The sequence below is a fragment of the Triplophysa rosa genome, linkage group LG5, assembly GCF_024868665.1.
Source record: "Triplophysa rosa linkage group LG5, Trosa_1v2, whole genome shotgun sequence".
NCBI classification, from domain to species: domain Eukaryota; kingdom Metazoa; phylum Chordata; class Actinopteri; order Cypriniformes; family Nemacheilidae; genus Triplophysa; species Triplophysa rosa.
Window position 1 is genome coordinate 7,490,399 of NC_079894.1, and position 15,240 is coordinate 7,505,638.

The 15,240-nt window shown below is 38.2% G+C and overlaps 1 protein-coding gene across 2 annotated transcripts in view; it reads right to left on the reverse strand.

Annotated features, from left to right (window-relative positions):
• cdh12a (cadherin 12, type 2a (N-cadherin 2)) overlaps positions 1-15,240 on the reverse strand; it is an 81,536-nt gene that overhangs the window by 45,543 nt on the left and 20,753 nt on the right. The window contains exon 1 of one of the 2 annotated variants that reach the window (XM_057333378.1): positions 7,139-7,320. The exons of the other annotated variant lie outside the window; for it this stretch is intronic. The gene's annotated coding sequence lies outside the window, so the exon portion shown is untranslated. Of the gene's footprint in view, positions 1-7,138; positions 7,321-15,240 lie in introns of those variants that run through there. 2 annotated transcript variants of the gene reach the window in all.

The following is a 15,240-nucleotide window of genomic DNA, read 5'->3' on the forward strand; positions in this document are numbered from 1 at the left end:
GGGGTGTAAGTTGTACCCCTGGGACGTAAGAGCCCGCCAAAATTTCCCATTGACTTATAATGGGACAGGAAACATGCCCATATAAGGCATCATAACTGTCCCATGTTGAATAACTTCGCAGTACAACCACTTGGAGACAAGGGGGTGGGCTCATTTTACTCAGGCAACCAATCAGTATCCCAGGAACTTCCTTAAGCTACGAAGCCACGCCCATAGCAACCATTTACAGCAACCTAGCAACCGCTCCCATAGACTCCCATGATAAAAAGTCCAGATGGATATCTTTGCAACACAGTGTTGTAGAGACAAGGGGGTGGGCTCATTTGGCTCAGGCAACCAATCAGTATCCTTGAAACTTCATTAAGCTACGAAGCCACGCCCATAGCAACAAAACATGTTAACTTAGCAACCATTTAAAAAGACCTATAACTCTACATCAGAACATCGTAGAGACATGGGGGTTGGTTTGTTTCACTTGGGACTTGAAGCATCATCAATTGGCTTCTGCTACGCCACGCCCATAGCAACCAAATAGGTTAGCCTAGCAACCGTTTAGCAATACCTATATCTCTGCATCAGAACATCGTAGAGACATGGGGATTGGTTCGTTTCACTCATAGCTTAGATTATCATCAACTGGCAGATGCTAAGCCACGCCCATAGCAACCAAACAGGTTAGCCTAGCAACCGTTTTGCAATACCTATATCCCTGCATCAGAACTTCGTAGAGACACAGGGGTTGGTTCGTCTCACTCATAGCTTAGAGTATCATCAACTGGCAGATGCTAAGCCACGCCCATAGCAACCAAACAGGCTAGCCTAGCAACCGTTTTGCAATACCTATATCTCTGCATCAGAACATCTTAGAGAAATGGGGTTTGGTTCGTTTCACTTATGGCTTGGAGTATTATCAATTACCAGCTACCAGGCCACGCCCATAGCAACCAAACACATGACCTTAGCAACCGTTTAGCAGGACCAATATCTCTGCTTTAGAACATTGTAGAGACACGGGGGTTGGCTCGCTTCACTTGTGGCTCAAAGTATTATCAGTTGCCAGCTGCAAAGCCACGCCCATAGCAACCAAACCCATGACCTTAGCAACCGTTTAGCCAGACCTACAGTATATCTCTGCATCAGAACAATGAGAAAAAAGTTTAACATTAAGTTTAATCGATAAAACCTTTCAAACTCTTCAGGACAGGCTTTGTCAAGCCAACATAAAGTTTGTACTCGAACTTCACTTTCTAGTTTCCTATTGATGTTGCAATAACTAAAACAGATAAAAAATAAACAAAAACAGCGTTAAAGCAGCCATTCCCCGTGATGCCAATTTTCAAACTTTAGTTGGTGTTTAATGTTGCTGTTAGAGCATAAACACTATCTGCAAAATGATAAAGCTCAAAGTTCAATGCCAAGCAAGATATTGTCTTTAACAGAATTCGCTTTTCAAGGACTACAGAGAACGGCTGGAATCGGACTACAGCCCTATACTTGGCGGGTAAATGATGTCACTATTCCGAGTTTTTGAAAAGCCAAAAATGGGGCGAGGCCTTACTTAGAGAAGAGGAAGAGCCGCTGGAACAGTGTTTGGTTATAAGAGATTGTAAACATTTGACTGAGCTGCGCGCTTAATTACTTTCACTTTCATCACAGTCCTACTGTCATGGACAGCATGGCAGGCAGACTCAATTGCGGGGTAAAGGGGTTATATTTATTGAAAGTCCACAATATAACAAGCTAACAGTCCACTAGGCACCACCAACACAGTCCACAGGAACCACGGAAGTCCACTCGACCCGACAGCACTTACGGGAGAGCAAAACCACCGAGAGAGGAGACCGCAGGTGGAGAGATGCCAGGGTGACGTGAGCAGGGAGGTCCGTGATGCCAATGAGAACTGAGGGGAAAAAAAACAGAACTAGAAAGTAAAGGGACTAGGCACTGGAGCTGAGAACGAGGGGGGAAAGTTAAAGAGCTGCTAAGGGGGACTAAATAAGAACTAATGGGCAAAACAAAAAAGCTATAAAGCTAGACTGTGACAAAGACTATAAGGCTAATGTCAGGGCCGACTGCAACAAACAAACACAATGATCCGACACAAGACAGTAGAACAGAAGGGAATATAAAGGGAAGGAAATCAAAATCCAAACTAGAAACAGGAGGGGAGAGAGAGAAGACAATGAGTACAGCAGGTGCAAGTCATAAAGTAAACGAGAGACAGGAGTGGTGAGAGAAGAGAAGAGACACTGATTAGAACAGGTGAGAAGACTGAAAAAATAACGAGGAGATAACAGGGTAACGAGGGGGCGGGGTCACACCACATTAACAAGAAAACGCATGGCAGGCTGTAACCACACCATATGCTCAAAGATACTAAACAACACAAGAGAAGAAACAAAGCCACAAGAAACGAAAACATCAACACAAGAGAGGAAACAAAGACACACTAAACAGGTAATAAGAATTCCGCTACACACATTCTAAGATAACCAACGGTCAAATAACAGATCCATGACTTTAACATTGGCTGTGAAAGCTGTTCTGTGTAATACACTGATATTGTGTGTGTGTGTGTGCGCATACCTCTAAAACACTTCTATGAAACGTCCTTTGAAGTCCTGCTTGCAAATGTCTCCTGGTCAATCTGCTTGTTTTATTATCCAACTTAGGTCCAATATAAAAAGGCAAAACTAACGCTTCTGTTATTAGTGTTAATTAATATAACCGGTCTGACCTAAATTAATTTCCTTCGCCATAGTAGGAAAAAAAGGCGATCTCTAACAAAGATTGACGTTTACACATGCACTAGCAGACCTCCGTTACACTTCGATCGATCCGCATGTTTTTAACTGATGAAGTGAAGTTGACGCCATTGTTACTGTTTATTGCTAAAAGCCAAAGCTTATGAATACACGTGCACTGAGAGGGGGACCGACCAATCACAACAGCCTGAGAAGCCTCAGCTAACTGATATGGTGTGGGTGGGACATCTTCAGACACACGCTCTAAGCGGGGAACCAATCATGACAGACCTGGTCAGCTTTACCAATCGGAGCGTTTCGGAAGAAGGGACTTCATATAAACCGAAAAAAATCCAGTCGTTTTGTGAGAAGAGGGACAGCGGTGAACAATAGACTTGAAATATGTGAAATATAAAGCATTTTTTGAAACTAGAAACATGAACATCCACTGTTAAACACCCAAAAAACATATTCAAAGCTTCAAAAACAGCAAAAGAATGCTCCTTTACTAACATTACAGCAAACATTGGACTCCACACTATTGCTATGAAACTTAACCGTGAACATTTTGGCTGCATCCATTGCATCTCTTATACTGTATGTGAATAATATGAATACATTTTTTGATAGGTGAAAAATTATGGTTCTCCAAAGCAAAAAAGTTCAACCTCAAAATGTAGCACCATTCCAGAAAAGATCATAAAATGATGCAGTGTGACTAAGCTCCATATGGGTTAATTTAAACATTCCTTTTTAAACATTTTGTATATTATCATTCCTTAATTATTCATTCTCATTTTAAATGCATCATGTGCTTGCAAAGTGAAAATGAGTTCACCCACAAATGGTCCCTATTGACTTAACCATAGTATTTTTTATTTCTACTATGGAAAGTCAATGGGGACCATTTTGGGGATGTACTATTTCTTTAATATCTAAATCCATCATCATCTGTCATCATTTACTGACCATCAAGTTGTTCCTAATCTGTATAAATGTCTTTGTTCTGATGAACACAGAGAAATATATTTGGAAGAATACTTGTAACCAAACACTTCCAGGCCACTACTGAGAACCATAGTAGGGAAAATGTCTTTATAAATTTCTTTGTTCTGTTAAACACAAAAGATATTTTGGGGCACTTCTGATTACTATTGTATGTGTTTTTAGGAACAAAGACATTTATACAGATTCGGAACTCATGGCGATCAACCAATCACCATCAAGGATTGTAACTATTCGTAACTAATGATGAAAGGCAAACCACTGGATGACAGGATTGACCAATCAGAATTGAGTATTCCAGAGAATACATAAAATTGTGAAGATGACCTAATGAATCTTACTAGTTAAAATGCTTTTTACTGCTGCTCATGTTTCTTTCTAAAATTATATCCTACTCCAAAAAAGCATATGTTTTTCTCCCCAAGGCGGAATTGTTTTCAGCACCCACACACGGAAATATTTTCTAGGAGCTGCAATATTTGGATCATCCTATTTCTTTGATTACCTAGCTTTGCTTCTGTGTGGTAGATGAAAGCATATTTTTTATGTCTTACAATAACCAAAAATATGAAGGCCTATATATAATTCTCAAGAAGGAATTCACATTACAATGTGATGTACATTTTTTTTTTTAATGGGCACATACTGTAGGTTTTAAGCAGCTACACATTTACAAGACATGTCAGGTATAGATATAATCTACATTTTCTACATTTACAGTATATATACATGTTCTGAAGACTAGATTTTGGACCACAGATTATTAGGATTTTTTTCTCATTATTTAGAGCAAGTATCTCATTATTTTAAAATATGGAGTTTTAGCTCCCTTTTTTTAGGGATTGTACTATTCTCTGTGTTTTGTACTAGACTGCCCTCCAGTATGAAAGTGTGAATATTTGACCTGAACAAAAAAATCACTAATTCAAGATCTTATATACATCATTATTTTAACATACTACTCCAAAATGAAAAAAAAAATACATTACTTATATTAAAATAATGAGATATGTTCCAAAAAACAATAAGAACATACCTACAAAATCTCAAAATAATGGCTTGTGTGCTGGATTTTTCTATTATGCAGAAACAGGCTTCGATAGAATGGACATCCATGGCTTTTCACATTTGCTCCATATATACCCTGCAGGGTGTCATGATGATTTCTTTTTCTATTGTGTTTAGGACAGTAGAGCGATTTATCATTTCTTGAGTTTAATGGCCAATATTGAATTTTGAATCCAGACTAGTATAGTGGTTCAGATGGAAATGTTACACATCCTAACTTCCTGTTTCAGTTTATTTATTTCTTTAAATCACATTAAATTAAAATATTTTAAATATGTTCATTTAAGATTTTGATTCACTTCTAAATGTTTTGTTGGATGTATTATTGTTCTAACATTTGTATAGTGTTTAAAACTGAAACAGGAAGTGCTTGTGGTTAAAAAATTTTTTTGTAAATATTGAATCCCTATTTTCTCCATCGGTCTGTCTTTGTTATTCTATATTTAGGCACCACAATAATGAAGGCTGTGTGGAAAATAAAGAGATGCGTTTAATTGTGTAGCTCTGTCCCTCCTGAGTCTGACATGCAATGGAACGCAGAGACTAATCTCATATTCACAGAGCTATTGGCCCATCCAGAAGAAGCCCAAGAGAACAGCCTGGATGCTGATGTTCCAGTGTTTGAAGGTCTGAACGCACACAACCAATGCTGAGAGTTGAGACCATGAATAATGGCTTTCTATGCGGGCTATTATCAGCTGAGCTGAGATGTTGAAAGCTTAGCCATTGGGAAATGGAAGACAAATGTTATTGTGTGTTAATTTGGCCGGGAATGAATAAGGAATCAATTCCTTTGCAAATTACGAATGTGTCCATTACAAATGGGCAGTGTTTAATACACACAACAACATGTTTGTTTTGGTATCTTTGTGGGGACTTGTCATAGACTGCTATTTCTCTTATACTGAATTGTGTTTTCTACCCCGATCACTAACCACGCCCCTAAACCTAAGATTCAAAGAAACCTTTCTTCAGTTTTACTTTGTCAAATAAGCATAATTTAATATGTTTTTTAAATTAATTTCCCTTGTGGGGAGCAGATTTGGGGTTTTACTATGGAGGCTACACCTGTACACACATTTTTCAAACACAATTCAAAAACCTTATACATTTTATAAATTATTTTACATACAGAATCACCCATCATTCTGATTTAAAAAAAAGAGAAATACTTATGCCCAGACAGAACATTTTAATTGAGAATGACTGAAGCTTTCACTCTGGCTTAGTTATTCAGAGGATTTGTCTGCATAGCTTTCTCCTCCTTGCTATTTGCAGTGTCATTATTTGTTTGGTGAACTTCTCTGTTTGGTACCTGACAACAAGGTTATGTGGTGACAGCCTGCTTTGTTAGTCTGTGCATCACAGGGAATTCAAGTTTCACTGCCAATATATTTGAAGTCTGGTGTTATTTTAAACCAAAAACAACATTTGAACTTCATCCATCTTTTGGCATATTTGTTAAGATGAGACTTTTTAAAATACAGTATGTAGTCATATTCATTTAAACACTTGAAGACATTCCTTCTGACCCTTTTACAGTGCATTTCTTATTCATTACTGTACTCACGTGGGATAAATATTTTACCTATCACCGGTGCATTAAGGAGTGACCCCCAGTGGTGCTTACTGACCGCACGCATCCCGTCACATACTTCAGAGTTACAGTCAATAACACTCTCACACATTATGCATGTCTCCAACAGTGCCTACAGCATTTGTTTGACTACGATCCTCATGCATTTCAAAGTACTAATAGGAAAAGTGTGTTTTGACTGACATTTGGGTTAAAGAAACAATAATGATGATCCACCAACTGCAGAAGATAATAATGCATTTTTTTACTACACCGTAACCTATATGTATTTTATATTTGAACACACTATAAGAAGCTGTTTTTCCATTTCTGTTTATAATAAGTAAGTGATATGGCTTATGTATTAATAGCCTATATCAATATTGTGTCATCCAAAACGAAAGTAATTGAGAAGGTCCGATCAATTAAAAATAATAATTAAACGTACAGTTTTACCAGGCAGATAGTTTTTGTAGTAAAAAAAGGTGTCACTGCATGAACCATAACCATGTTTGACTAAACAATCTGTCAAAAAGACACGTTAGCCTACTTCACTTTTACAATAGTAAAACCATGGTTAATTTTCTTAAGCTCCGTTAAGGTAACATCTGCGCGTTTTCACTTTTCTCACCTATTCACTATAGTTCGCCGATCGATTTCACTTAATGGGTTGCGGTTCTTCAAAATGCAGTTCTGCGTTCGTTTTCTAACACGCTGCTACTAATAAGTAAAAATTGCCACGTACCTCCCAAATGTCCCACAGTCTCCGGAGAATTAAAGCGTTGTAATCCAGACCTCCAGCCGCTATCGCAATAAACTCTTCAGCATACACTCTCTTCTCTTCAATCACTCTGTGTAATGCGCTCGCCCTCTCACTCCCTCTTTAACTTGCCCTATCGCTATCTCTCCCTCTCTCGTCTGAGCATTGTGCAGAGCTCTGTGAAAACAGAATGAGGGGGAGAGCAAAGCGCTCAGCTGAATTCAGTATTCACCCCTGCAGTGTCAAGGGGACAGAGCAGAGAGATAGAGAGAGAGGGGCTTCAATCAGGCTCTATGATGTTGGGCGCTGTAATGTATACGCGCTCCCTCAGAACTGTCCTTACATCCCTTCCAGAGATTGGATCTCCTCCCCTCTTAAATTGCGGGATTAATGCGGGTCCCATCAGTGCTAACCATAGTCCACGTAGCCAGTTTTGCTTCGTTACCCTCAAGGGATGCCGAGCTTTTCAATGAGGAGTCGAGAGATTCATGCACATGCAGATATTTTCACCTCACATGCAAATGTTGACTGAGATTACTGGCTTCTCTAAATCTTAAATTTTTTGGGGGGGAAATCTTAGTAATAAGATGATGTCGTTAATTCACCTTTCCTACCCTGTAAGCATTATTTTTATAGAAACACCATCTGTTGAACAATGAATAACTTTTGATGTATGAATCCCCTGGTTGTGGATTGACCTAAAAGAGACATTTGATGTATTTGTGCAAGTCTTAGAGGGGGAAAGTGGTTTTGTGGCACATTTTGTTGTTACTTGGCTAGATAACCAATAAAAATGTTGTAACAGTATTCAGCTATCATTAACCCTTAATGTATTCATTAAAACATGATATATCCTTTCAAAATAGAGAATATAATACATTCCAACATAATATAATACATAAGCAACTTTTTTACTTATTTACTTTAAATTGTGTATTTTGGCAGTATGGTAAATATAGAGGTACAGTTGATGCATTTTTGGCATGATAAATAGCATTCTTATGAATTTAACCCTTGTGTGGTGTTCGGGTGGAACACGTTTTCAAAATAAAAAAATAACATGATTCATTTTTTTAAACCTAAATAAATGTGATTATTTCTTTTTAGTACATTCCCATATACAGTCAATCCAACATTTATTCAGACACCTTCAAAATATCTCACATGACCAGTTTATCCGATATAGTTTAGAAAATGGTATAAAATATGACAACAACGTTAAACTGTGTCAGAACAAATTCATCTTGATAATGTCAGATAACTTTATAGAAAGGTAACGGATTAGGTTGAATAGCTGTCAGCTGTTAAGTTAGATAACACCAATATATCAAAAATTATATCTGGTGTCTGAATAATATTGGTTTGACTGTATGCTGTCTATCCTTTGTTTACAACTGGGAAGTAAACATCTGTATTTTTATGTATATTTTTATGGCTGTAGTTATAATGCTCTAGGTCCACAACAAAAACAAAACAGTAACAAAAACAGCATAAAAGGGTTACTTTACATTTCCATAAAAACTACAACAAACTCTCTCATATTTGTTTTTACCCACATACAAGCACATTCACAAAGAGTTAACAGTACGGTACAGGCATGGATTACAAATTTCAGTACGAATATGCATGTCTTTTCAACATGTCACTTTGTATTGTACATTCAACGGTGAGAACCCCTGCAGCGGTACTGAAACCACTGGTCCATCTGAAGCAACTCATCACTTCAGTTTTTAGAAACAACCACTAATGCTTCAAGACAATTTCAATAAACCAAAGAAGCATTCAGCCTGAGCAGACAGGCTTAATAAGAAGTGCTTGAGGTAGACTGATTAGTCTTCAGTATTTAAACCGCTGAGTTTTAAAGCCATCTATGCCTAATGGAGTAAAAGTGTGCTGACTCTGGGCAGTTTTAGGCTGAGGTCCAGCACAATCAAACGACATGCATACATGCACAGGCCCTAAATACATCTCCCCACAACACAGTAAGCACTAAAATAAGGTACTATTATCTTCTAATTGGACCATTAACCGAGTCTCTGATCCTGGTCATGCCTGACATTTACTTACAACCATATGCAAAGCCACTAATGGCGTAGCTGAAACAAGTTAAGGCACAAGGGTGATACGGAGTGGGTTATTTGTGATTCAGGGGTTTCTCATTGCAAATGCTTTACCTTAATTTACTGATGGTCAGACATTAGCATCAATCCCAGAGTCTGATCATCCTCAGAGCAGATGGCTTGGCAAACTTCCATTCGGAGTTAGACTAGGAGATAATCGGCAGAGCACATGGTGGGCTATAACGGAAATATTCATTTTTGGAGGTGGGGGAGTGCAAGTGAGGAGGTGGAACGTTTAAAGGTCCTGAAAGCTAGAGGTCAATACGTCAATGTGAGTTCATAAAGCCGTCCAGGTGAGAGTCAAGTTTACTGGACACTGCCTGTAATCCCCAAACCTTTTTTGGTCATTTGATCTCAAATATTAAGTGCTAAATATAAAAACAAAGTTTAAACAGCGTGCAATGCTTTTTGCGATCTGGAAGCTGAAACATCATTAAGAGTCATTTACAGGTGTGGTCTAAAGTTTACATACACCTTGCAGAATCAGGAAAATATTAGAAATAAAAAAAATCGCGCTCTCTCTCGCTCGCTCGCTCGTTTTTCAGAAAATGAAAACTGGAGAAACAGGCCAAAATAACAGAATAAATGCTCTGTATTTTTTCAGACATCCAAGACTGCAAAGAAAACAAGTTCAATTTGTACATGTATTTAGTAATAGTTTTTTTGTGTGATGTTTTTATGTGATAACCTCAATTTTCTACGTTTTCATGCGTCTTGTCTCAACATCTCAACATGGCAAACAAGAAGCAACTCTTGAAAGTCGCTTCTTGAAACATAAAAACTGTCATTGATTGTTTATGTAGCATTCATTGATTGTTCAGGTATACAGTATTACGACTCAAATGGATGTGAACTTTTGAGATGGGTTATTTTTATACATAGTTATACGTAGTTATCAATCTGTGCCATCGACTTCATGTAAACTACATAAAGGTATTATGTGAAATACCTTGTTCATGACAGTACAAATACACACATGCACGCGCATATATGAATATGTATACAGTATATACATATCTTTCCGCGGCTGTATACGCTCCATTCAAGATAAATTCTCTGTAAAACAAGTACATGAATTTGAACATTTCATTTGTTTAGTTTTTTACTGGAAAACAAGACAGAAACACAGATGAAGAAAACAATTTGCACTGAATGTGCACGTAATTGTGAGTGATGAAGATTAGCACAGTTTGGGGGTGTGTGTATGAGTTTTGCTAAGGGAGTAGAGCGGGGCCCTGAGCTCTACAGCCACAATAACACGTCTCTGGCTGCCATCTTCATGCATTTACTTATTAATGCACATTATTAAACACTTTATTGTAAAGCAAAGGCTTCAATGTCAGAATTGCTTTGCTGCACTCGCATTGGGGGTTTCAGCATGAAGTTATGACAGATGGGTTGGGATATCATCTGTATGAGGGCATTTGAAAGACAATCCATTGCATTGGTGATGAAAAACCACAAGTAATTTATCAAACGGCAGAGGGAAAAACACAGTCATTTCAATATTTCCCCTGTGCTCAATGCATCAGATGGTAGCTGACAACGTTGGTTCATTTCTCCGGTGAGCGGAGATATGGAGCGCGCTGTTATTCAGATCCTTTGAGAGAGGAACGGGCTAAGAGTCCAAGCATGCTATCAGAGAGTCACAGGAAGAGGGGAGGAGACCACCTTCAGACCCCATCAACCCAGCTGTGCATGCAGACTGGTAAAGTCTGCAACCAATGTGATCATTTGACCACTGAGGAACCATCATTGAAATGCATGCATCTCTGCCAGTCTCCCTTGCTTCTCTTTATATCAAGAGCTCTTTAATTTGTTTCAGGCCTTGTCGCTTCACACACAGTCCGCATCAATTCAGTCTCATTAGACACACAACTACATCACTTGACCGTGGCCGCTTGACTGTCTTTTGTGAGGTAAGGGACCTCCTAAGTCTCACAACCTGATTCGCTAGAATCCGGCATGTTCTCCCCACTCATACAAGGTAAAGTAGTCTTTGTAGAGGAAGAGATTTCACCTGACCTCATTTCTGCCCATACACTTGGTTTATGGGATTAGATGGCAGGCCGAAATCCCTTCAGCTCCATTCGGTATTATTTTACATGACACGCACCTGAGAGGAAACTGTAATTTTTGTAAGAACATTTCTTAAATGTGTTTATGAGGCGGAGGATATGTCAGAGCATATAATTGTGTGTCACGGGCATCACTTGTCAGAACAAGCTATTTTAATAGTTCAGTCAGCGCACAGAAATATGAATGTGTTGACGTCTGACATTCACTGTGACGAGGTGCTTGGAAATGGGTGAACGTGCTTCTCTTTCCTCTTTGAGGTGAAACCAATATAATACATTATAAAGATGTGAAATGGAACCACACAGCAAGAGCTCAGCTTTCAAAAGGTTCCCTAATGGATTGCTAGACGTTGTACGTAAGCTATAGAGGTTGTAGATGTATAGATGTAGACTGGAGACCCGGTGAGTCAGGCTGCTGGGATGTGACTTGATTTATACTAAGAATAGAAAGTTGACCACTTTGAGGCAAAGCTTCATGACATAATCTTTCATCGAAATATGAAACCCTGCAGCAGTCAAGCAAAACAATAAAGTAGAGTATTACGGAGACTTAACACAGTTTATGGCGCAGGACAGTGAAGCCTGGCTATTTGTGACACAAAACTAAATAGAGGCCTGAAAAGATGTCATTCTTAAAAATGGGGTGCTCGAAAATAATAAAAAATGCACTGGATTTAAAATCCATTCATTGTTTCAGAAACGATATGGCGAGACCGAAATGCCCCACAGGTTTTTATTCTTTACTTGCAGCTCAGTCTTGTGACAGATACTCAGGTGGATGCAGTTGAGTGAATGCTTTCCTTCTCCCAACATGATGCCTCTAGGAAAAGGGGTAAAATGTTGAGTAACCAAGCATGGCCTGTTTTTCTTTCTTCATTCATTCCTTCCTTCTTTCTCTCCTAACTTCATAAAGAATACATTTTAAACTCACATTCAATGATACATCTACACTTTGGCAGTATACATGCATTTAATCAAATCAAATGCACAACTTAATGATTGTTAGCGCAGTGATCTATCGGTTGAGCTACAAAAACACTGAATACTAAAGAAGTGAAACAAAGCTATACACACACTAAACATAATTATGAGGCAGCAGCAAAAAACAAACCTAAAACAGGTTTATTAGAATTCAGTCGCAGTGGGCGATTGTTAAATTCAGGTGGCGTACCCTGCGGCACTGAGGTGTCAGGTTGATGATGGTACAATGATTCTAACACACACAGCACGTCGGGCTGACCAGAGTGACAAACAGTGAAGACAAACAGTCTCTTTCAGCCGATGCATTTAGCTGATGCATCATGCATCCCAACGAGCCATGCAAGAATTGAAACAGCGCACAACTTACTGCACATCGTCGGCATGTTGAACTCATCTTTTGCCAATGTATTTACGTGACGTGTTGTGAATCGGTCAAAGAACGTTCAAAGCAAACAGGGGAACTGCACACACCGAGAAGGTAAATTGTAAGCATGCGGCTAAGCATAGATAATTGCCTCTGGCTGGCCACAAAATAAGAACACATGGGATACCGTGGGGGACGTTGCGGCGACTATGCAATTAAAATCGGCCCTTTTTTTCCTGTGCTTAACACATCGGATGATCTTACATTTTGAACTGACCTTACGTTGTGCAACATGTGGTCTGAAAAGGGGTTTATTGTGCGTTTTTTTGCGGCATCTCGGCTACTGACTATAAATGGTCAGCAGAAGAACGAATAAGGGTCTGGGAGCTGCTTTCGTTCAATGCTGTGATTCAATAGCCAAATTGACCTTACTGCTGTGGAAAACTACTGTTACGGTTGCTGCTGACATCGTTACACTATGGTTGGTCTGATAGTGTTATCAAAGTGGATGTCAGCTCATTCAGTTGGGTAAATATTGCAGCTGGATGGTTGCGCGGAGGCCCAATTATAAGCTGTAGATGGAATGACCTGATTCCCTGCTATACTGTAGGTAATGATCCAGGCCACCCTGGAGTGTCAGATGAAGAGATTAGAGTGAGGAAAATTAAAATTCCTTTTTTCCTATCCTAATTTAATAGGAGGGAAAAAACATTGGAAGAAACTGAGTCTGATAGGGAAACCTTTCTTCAGGTCATACCAGAGGTTATGTTGACCTTCAATTTTTGTAGGGGGTGCTAATAAAAAGAAGAGTTAAGTATTAAGGCCTTATCACAGGATTAGGATAAAAATAGCATGTTGTTGAAGCTAATCTAAAACTGTGGTTTGACAAGCTACTCATAAGTAGTTAAAGTGATAGTTCAGCCAAAAATGTAAATTCTGTCATCATTGACACACCCTCTTGTCATTTCAAACCTGTATGACATTCTTTCTTCCGCAGAACACAAAAAATAATATTTAGAAAAAATGACCCCATTCGCTTGCATTGGTTTGGTGTCCATGCAATAGTCCAGTGCTGTTCGGTTACGGACTTTCTTCAAAATATATTCTTTTGTGTTCTGCAGAAGAAAGTCATAAAGGTTTGAAATGACTGTAAATGATGAAAGAATTTTTATTTTTCGGTGAACTATCACTTTAACTACTTATGAGTAGCTTTAACATACAATTATATAGGGCTGCAACTAACGATTATTTTAATTGTCGACTAATCTAACGATAATTTTTTCGATTAGTCGACTAATCTAACGATTATTGTTTTTTATTAATCTAATAAAGATTTTTTTGGATTACTTTATTAATCCTTTGGCAAACTTTGCAAATAAACAATAAGTTCTAGTATTTTCTTACATTATAAAGCAAATCATACTTTTTACTCCACTACATCTTATAAATAAATATTGTTGTTGTAACATTTTAATCCGTGTTTACATTGAAATCACTATCTTCTTTTAATTAAGTAGTTTTCATTTTAAAAGTATAAAAGACTGTTTTTTATGTACTTAAGTACTGTATTAAAGGTAAAAAAATGTTTAATAAACTTAGCTCTGTATACTGTGGTAGGCTATATGAGACCAGTTTTTTTTATTGCACTTATGCTTTTTGTTGTCCTTATGTTGTTCCAGTTGCTTCCATTGTTTTCCTCATCTGTATGTCGCTTTGGATAAAAGCGTCTGCTAAATGACTAAATGTAAATGTATATACTAGAGCATGATATATGCTCTGTATTTTTTTCCTCCAAGTAATATCCGACTCTATTTTCAGTCTCATAATGTAATTGAGTAAAAGTAAAAATATTACTATCTGTCTCTGTTTATTGTACAAAACTATCACCGTATAAAAGACTCTAATGCAGAGTGGCGTTAAAGCGAGCCCGCGCACCCTGAACTCAGAATGATGCGCTTAATGCATTCGCTTCGTTATTTACAGTTATGCGCATCCCGGACGCACAATGATGCTCTTAAAGCACCTACTCCTTCTGAAGTCCCGGGGATCATTTTGCTCCCCAAAGTAAATAATAGTTAGAACAAATTAGAAGAGATGATATGTTACATGTTTAACACATAGTGTGTTGCATCAATCCAACAGTTTACAGTTAAATCTGAGGTTTAAAAAGAGTTATTTCGTATGAAGACGCAACATATTCAGACCGCTTCCAGTGCTTCTAATAAGCTAAGCTACACTCAGCGAGTAACGTTAACTTACAGTCTCCAGGAAAATACATTTTAAACAAAACCATAGACTATCATCTTGTCATTATGAAGAATAATGAAAACATTGGAACGAGTAAGCGTCTTGACCGTCACCGTATACACGCATGCTGACTGGAGATTGACAGACAGCACCAGCGGAGGTCAGAGTTTCTTAGTTATGCTATTGGTTTATTCCTCGCATAAAGCTATCGAATGACATAAAAAGTGCATGAAAACTTTTACGGTGGTTTCATGATAGTTAGTCATTTTTGAAGCTTAAGAGTAATTTAAGCAGGGT